Below are 7,750 nucleotides of genomic sequence, written 5' to 3'. Positions count from 1 at the left end.
CACATTAAACAGACTTCCACATGAGAAAGCAGCAAGGATGCAGTGGCGTTAATGTTTCCTGGTGTCAACCTGTATTATTTCAGTAGACATTGAAATGAGGATGCATCTTGCTGCCTTTCCAATGAAGCAAGTTTAATTTAGTAATAGGTGAAAAACCATCCTTACAAAGGTGTTAATCAGAGACTTGGCTTTGTGGAAACTTTTCAGAGAACAAATTTGTTAGCATAAAAATAAAGCCAGAAAATGAAGAGCTGTTTAATCACTCAATTGGATTTTTTTGCCATCATATTTCTTTTTCTCTGCAACCCACTGCTAAATTGTGCTTCCTAGCTGTTTTTATAAAATCACTGAATCAAATCTAACTCTGATTACATCAGAGAAGGCCAGGTACCCTACACCATAAGAGGGGGTTTGAAATTTTGACTTGTCTACTTAAAGATCACCAAAATCTGATAACAAGGTCAATTACGTCCCTGGGTGGGATTGAACCACCAACCTTTTGGTTAATAGCCATACACACTAACTGATTGCGCCACAGAGACACTTTGCAAAAGTCCATACTGACAAAGGCTAATAAGCATTCATCTAAAACGTTTCCTTGAAAAACTTTAAAAAGTCAATAATCTGGAGAGTTTTTGTAAGATGTTTCTTCCATCAACCAACGAAGAAACACATTGGTACTTTCCCATGATGACTGAGTGCTTCAGGATCTCTTGCACTTACATGTGCAGCAGAGTACAGCAATGGAAGCATGCTGGGCCCATAACCCAGCGGTAGGCAGATTGAAACTATCCTTTGCTATATGCATTTTTTTTTGTTAATTAAAGTAATCCAAAACTGGGATTGATATTTTGGCTCTTTTATTTTTACTTAAAGTACAATAACTTTTACCATTTTAATTTGTTTTAATAGTATATTGACAGTATTGTTTTCTTTCAAAAATCCACTTAATTTTCTTTACCCTATTATTAAAATGGTAATTGACAAAAACAAACTACATTGTCACCAGAAGAGCAATACAAAATGTACAAGTGATATATTAAAATCATCTTTCCAGCTTGAATTTCAATGATGCATTGGGGCAACGATTTTGTGAGAAACATCTTCACCCTTAAATAAAGATTTTCTTAATTCCTTACCTGTGTGCTAATTAGATATCACCTTGTTTTCACATTAAACAGACTTCCACATGAGAAAGCAGCAAGGATACAGTGGCGTTAATGTTTCCTGGTGTTAACCTGTATTATTTCAGTAGACATTGAAATGAGGATGCATCTTGCTGCCTTTCCAATGAAGCAAGTTTAATTTAGTAATAGGTGAAAAACCATCCCTACAAAGGTGTTAATCAGAGACTTGGCTTTGTGGACACTTTTCAAAGAACAAATTTGTTAGCATAAAAATAAAGCCAGAAAATGAAGAGCTGTTTAATCACTCAATTGGATTTTTTTTGCCAGCATATTTCTTTTTCTCTGCAACCCACTGCTAAATTGTGCTTCCTAGCTGTTTTTATAAAATCACTGAATCAAATCTAACTCTGATTACACCAGAGAAGGCCAGGTACCCTACACCATAACAGGGGGTTTGAAATTTTGACTTGTCTACTTAAAGATCACCAAAATCTGATAACAAGGTCAATTACGTCCCTGGTTGGGATTGAACCACTAACCTTTTGGTTAGTAGCCGGACACACTAACCGATTGCGCCACAGAGACACTTTGCAAAAAGTACATACTGACAAAGTCTAATAAGCATACATCTAGAACGTTTCCTAGAAAAACTTTAAAAAGTCAATAATCTGGAGAGTTTTTGTAAGATGTTTCTTCCATCAACCAATGAAGACACACATTGGTACTTTCCCATGATGAGTGAGTGCTTCAGGATCTATGGCACTTACATGTGCAGCAGAGTACAGCAATGGAAGCATGCTGGGCACATAACCCAGAGGTAGGCAGATTGAAACTAGCCTCTGCTATATGCATTTTTTTTGTTAATTAAAGTAATCCAAAACTGGGATTGATATGTTGGCTCTTTTATTTTTACTTACAGTACAATAACTTTTACCATTTTAATTTGTTTTAATAGTATATAGACAGTATTGTTTTCTTTCAAAAATCCACTTAATTTTCTTTACCGTATTATTAAAATGGTAATTTACAAAAACAAACTACATTGTCACCAGAAGAGCAATACAAAATGTACAAGTGATATATTAAAATCATCTTTCCAGCTTGAATTTCAATGATGCATTGGGGCAACGATTTTGTGAGAAACATTTTCACCCTTAAATAAAGATTTTCTTAATTCCTTACCTGTGTGCTAATTAGATATCACCTTGTTTTCACATTAAACAGACTTCCACATGAGAAAGCAGCAAGGATGCAGTGGCGTTAATGTTTCCTGGTGTCAACATGTATTATTTCAGTAGAAATTGAAATGAGGATGCATCTTGCTGCCTTTCCAATGAAGCAAGTTTAATTTAGTAATAGGTTAAAAACCATCCTTACAAAGGTGTTAATCAGAGACTTGGCTTTGTGGACACTTTTCAGAGAACAAATTTGTTAGCATAAAAATTAAGCCAGAAAATGAAGAGCTGTTTAATCACTCAATTGGATTTTTTTTGCCAGCATATTTCTTTTTCTCTGCAACCCACTGCTAAATTGTGCTTCCTAGCTGTTTTTATAAAATCAATGAATCAAATCTAACTACATCAGAGAAGGCCAGGTACCCTACACCAGAACAGGGGGCTTGAAATTTTGACTTGTCTACTTAAAGATCACCAAAATCTGATAACAAGGTCAATTACGCCCCTGGGTGGGATTGAACCACCAACCTTTTGGTTTATAGCCATACACACTAACTGATTGCGCCACAGAGACACTTTGCAAAAGTACATACTGACAAAGGCTAATAAGCATTCATCTAAAACGTTTCCTAGAAAAACTTTAAAAAGTCAATAATCTGGAGAGTTTTTGTAAGATGTTTCTTCCATCCACCAACGAAGAAACACATTGGTACTTTCCCATGATGAGTGAGTGCTTCAGGATCTCTTGCACTTACATGTGCAGCAGAGTACTGCAATGGAAGCATGCTGGGCCCATAACCCAGAGGTAGGCAGATTAAAACTATCCTCTGCTATATGCATTTTTTTTGGTAATTAAAGTAATCCAAAACTGGGATTGATATTTTTGCTCTTTTATTTTTCATTAAAGTACAATAACTTTTACCATTTTAATTTGTTTTAATAGTATATTGAAAGTATTGTTTTCTTTTAAAAATCCACTTAATTTTCTTTACCCTATTATTAAAATGGTAATTGACAAAAACAAACTACATTGTCACCAGAAGAGCAATACAAAATGTACAAGTGATATATTAAAATCATCTTTCCAGCTTGAATTTCAATGATGCATTGGGGCAACGATTTTGTGAGAAACATTTTCACCCTTAATTAAAGATTTTCTTAATTCCTTACCTGTGTGCTAATTAGATATCACCTTGTTTTCACATTAAACAGACTTCCACATGAGAAAGCAGCAAGGATGCAGTGGCGTTAATGTTTCCTGGTGTCAACCTGTATTATTTCAGTAGACATTGAAATGAGGATGCATCTTGCTGCCTTTCCAATGAAGCAAGTTTAATTTAGTAATAGGTGAAAAACCATCCTTACAAAGGTGTTAATCAGAGACTTGGCTTTGTGGAAACTTTTCAGAGAACAAATTTGTTAGCATAAAAATAAAGCCAGAAAATGAAGAGCTGTTTAATCACTCAATTGGATTTTTTTGCCATCATATTTCTTTTTCTCTGCAACCCACTGCTAAATTGTGCTTCCTAGCTGTTTTTATAAAATCACTGAATCAAATCTAACTCTGATTACATCAGAGAAGGCCAGGTACCCTACACCATAAGAGGGGGTTTGAAATTTTGACTTGTCTACTTAAAGATCACCAAAATCTGATAACAAGGTCAATTACGTCCCTGGGTGGGATTGAACCACCAACCTTTTGGTTAATAGCCATACACACTAACTGATTGCGCCACAGAGACACTTTGCAAAAGTCCATACTGACAAAGGCTAATAAGCATTCATCTAAAACGTTTCCTTGAAAAACTTTAAAAAGTCAATAATCTGGAGAGTTTTTGTAAGATGTTTCTTCCATCAACCAACGAAGAAACACATTGGTACTTTCCCATGATGACTGAGTGCTTCAGGATCTCTTGCACTTACATGTGCAGCAGAGTACAGCAATGGAAGCATGCTGGGCCCATAACCCAGCGGTAGGCAGATTGAAACTATCCTTTGCTATATTCATTTTTTTTGTTAATTTAAGTAATCAAAACTGGGATTGATATTTTTGCTCTTTTATTTTTACTTGAAGTACAATAACTTTTACCATTTTAATTTGTTTGAATAGTATATTGACAGTATAGTTTTCTTTAAAAAATCCACTTAATTTTCTTTACCCTATTATTAAAAGGGTAATTGACAAAAACAAACTACATTGTCACCAGAAGAGCAATACAAAATGTACAAGTGATATATTAAAATCATCTTTCCAGCTTGAATTTCAATGATGCATTGGGGCAACGATTTTGTGAGAAACATCTTCACCCTTAAATAAAGATTTTCTTAATTCCTTACCTGTGTGCTAATTAGATATCACCTTGTTTTCACATTAAACAGACTTCCACATGAGAAAGCAGCAAGGATGCAGTGGCGTTAATGTTTCCTGGTGTCAACCTGTATTATTTCAGTAGAAATTGAAATGAGGATGCATCTTGCTGCCTTTCCAATGAAGCAAGTTTAATTTAGTAATAGGTGAAAAACCATCCCTACAAAGGTGTTAATCAGAGACTTGGCTTTGTGGACACTTTTCAGAGAACAAATTTGTTAGCATAAAAATAAAGCCAGAAAATGAAGAGCTGTTTAATCACTCAATTGGATTTTTTTTTGCCAGCATATTTCTTTTTCTCTGCAACCCACTGCTAAATTGTGCTTCCTATCTGTTTTTATAAAATCACTGAATCAAATCTAACTCTGATTACATCAGAGAAGGCCAGGTACCCTACACCATAACAGGGGGTTTGAAATTTTGACTTGTCTACTTAAAGATCACCAAAATCTGATAACAAGGTCAATTACGTCCCTGGATGGGATTGAACCACCAACCTTTTGGTTAGTAGCCAGACACACTAACCGATTGCGCCACAGAGACACTTTGTAAAAATTACATACTGACAAAGGCTAATAAGCATACATCTAGAACGTTTCCTAGAAAAACTTTAAAAAGTCAATAATCTGGAGAGTTTTTGTAAGATGTTTCTTCCATCAACCAACGAAGAAACACATTGGTACTTTCCCATGATGAGTGAGTGCTTCAGGATCTCTTGCACTTACATGTGCAGCAGAGTACTGCAATGGAAGCATGCTGGGCCCATAACCCAGAGGTAGGCAGATTGAAACTATCCTTTGCTATATGCATTTTTTTTTGTTAATTTAAGTAATCAAAACTGGGATTGATATTTTTGCTCTTTTATTTTTACTTAAAGTACAATAACTTTTACCATTTTAATTTGTTTGAATAGTATATTGACAGTATAGTTTTCTTTAAAAAATCCACTTAATTTTCTTTACCCTATTATTAAAAGGGTAATTGACAAAAACAAACTACATTGTCACCAGAAGAGCAATACAAAATGTACAAGTGATATATTAAAATCATCTTTCCAGCTTGAATTTCAATGATGCATTGGGGCAACGATTTTGTGAGAAACATCTTCACCCTTAAATAAAGATTTTCTTAATTCCTTACCTGTGTGCTAATTAGATATCACCTTGTTTTCACATTAAACAGACTTCTACATGAGAAAGCAGCAAGGATGCAGTGGCGTTAATGTTTCCTGGTGTCAACCTGTATTATTTCAGTAGACATTGAAATGAGGATGCATCTTGCTGCCTTTCCAATGAAGCAAGTTTAATTTAGTAATAGGTGAAAAACCATCCCTACAAAGATGTTAATCAGAGACTTGGCTTTGTGGACACTTTTCAGAGAACAAATTTGTTAGCATAAAAATAAAGCCAGAAAACGAATAGCTGTTTAATCACTCAATTGGATTTTTTTTGCCAGCATATTTCTTTTTCTCTGCAACCCACTGCTAAATTGTGCTTCCTAGCTGTTTTTATAAAATCAATGAATCAAATCTAACTCTGATTACATCAGAGAAGGCCAGGTACCCTACACCAGAACAGGGGGTTTGAAATTTTGACTTGTCTACTTAAAGATCACCAAAATCTGATAACAAGGTCAATTACGTCCCTGGTTGGGATTGAACCACCAACCATTTGGTTAGTAGCCAGACACACAAACCGATTGCGCCACAGAGACACTTTGCGAAAACCACATACTGACAAATGCTAATAAGCATACATCTAGAACGTTTCCTAGAAAAACTTTAAAAAGTCAATAATCTGGAGAGTTTTTGTAAAATGTTTCTTCCATCAACCAACGAAGAAACACATTGGTACTTTCCCATGATGAGTGAGTGCTTCAGGATCTCTTGCACTTACATGTGCAGCAGAGTACTGCAATGGAAGCATGCTGGGCCCATAACCCAGAGGTAGGCAGATTGAAACTATCCTTTGCTATATGCATTTTTTTTGTTAATTTAAGTAATCAAAACTGGGATTGATATTTTTGCTCTTTTATTTTTACTTGAAGTACAATAACTTTTACCATTTTAATTTGTTTGAATAGTATATTGACAGTATAGTTTTCTTTAAAAAATCCACTTAATTTTCTTTACCCTATTATTAAAAGGGTAATTGACAAAAACAAACTACATTGTCACCAGAAGAGCAATACAAAATGTACAAGTGATATATTAAAATCATCTTTCCAGCTTGAATTTCAATGATGCATTGGGGCAACGATTTTGTGAGAAACATCTTCACCCTTAAATAAAGATTTTCTTAATTCCTTACCTGTGTGCTAATTAGATATCACCTTGTTTTCACATTAAACAGACTTCTACATGAGAAAGCAGCAAGGATGCAGTGGCGTTAATGTTTCCTGGTGTCAACCTGTATTATTTCAGTAGACATTGAAATGAGGATGCATCTTGCTGCCTTTCCAATGAAGCAAGTTTAATTCAGTAATAGGTGAAAAACCATCCCTACAAAGGTGTTAATCAGAGACTTGGCTTTGTGGACACTTTTCAGAGAACAAATTTGTTAGCATAAAAATAAAGGCAGAAAATGAAGAGCTGTTTAATCACTCAATTGGATTTTTTTTGCCAGCATATTTCTTTTTCTCTGCAACCCACTGCTAAATTGTGCTTCCTAGCTGGTTTTATAAAATCAATGAATCAAATCTAACTCTGATTACATCAGAGAAGGCCAGGTACCCTACACCAGAACAGGGGGTTTGAAATTTTGACTTGTCTACTTAAAGATCACCAAAATCTGATAACAAGGTCAATTACGTCCCTGGTTGGGATTGAACCACCAACCATTTGGTTAGTAGCCGGACACACTTACCGATTGCGCCACAGAGACACTTTGCAAAAAGCACATACTGACAAAGGCTAATAAACATACATCTAGAACGTTTCCTAGAAAAACTTTAAAAAGTCAATAATCTGGAGAGTTTTTGTAAGATGTTTCTTCCATCCACCAACGAAGAAACACATTGGTACTTTCCCATGATGACTGAGTGCTTCAGGATCTCTTGCACTTACATGTGCAGCAGAGTAC

At 35.2% G+C, this 7,750-nt stretch overlaps 1 non-coding gene across 1 annotated transcript; it reads right to left on the bottom strand.

Moving 5' to 3' along the window:
- Positions 1 to 5,139: 5,139 nt before the first annotated feature.
- Positions 5,140 to 5,213, bottom strand: TRNAS-ACU (transfer RNA serine (anticodon ACU)). The gene has a single exon. It is a non-coding gene; the product is annotated as a tRNA-Ser (tRNA).
- Between the last annotated feature and the right edge of the window lie 2,537 nt (positions 5,214 to 7,750).

The sequence above is a fragment of the Pseudophryne corroboree genome, chromosome 8 (genome assembly GCF_028390025.1).
Source record: "Pseudophryne corroboree isolate aPseCor3 chromosome 8, aPseCor3.hap2, whole genome shotgun sequence".
Lineage (NCBI taxonomy): Eukaryota > Metazoa > Chordata > Amphibia > Anura > Myobatrachidae > Pseudophryne > Pseudophryne corroboree.
This window is presented reverse-complemented; position numbering and strand designations above follow the sequence as displayed.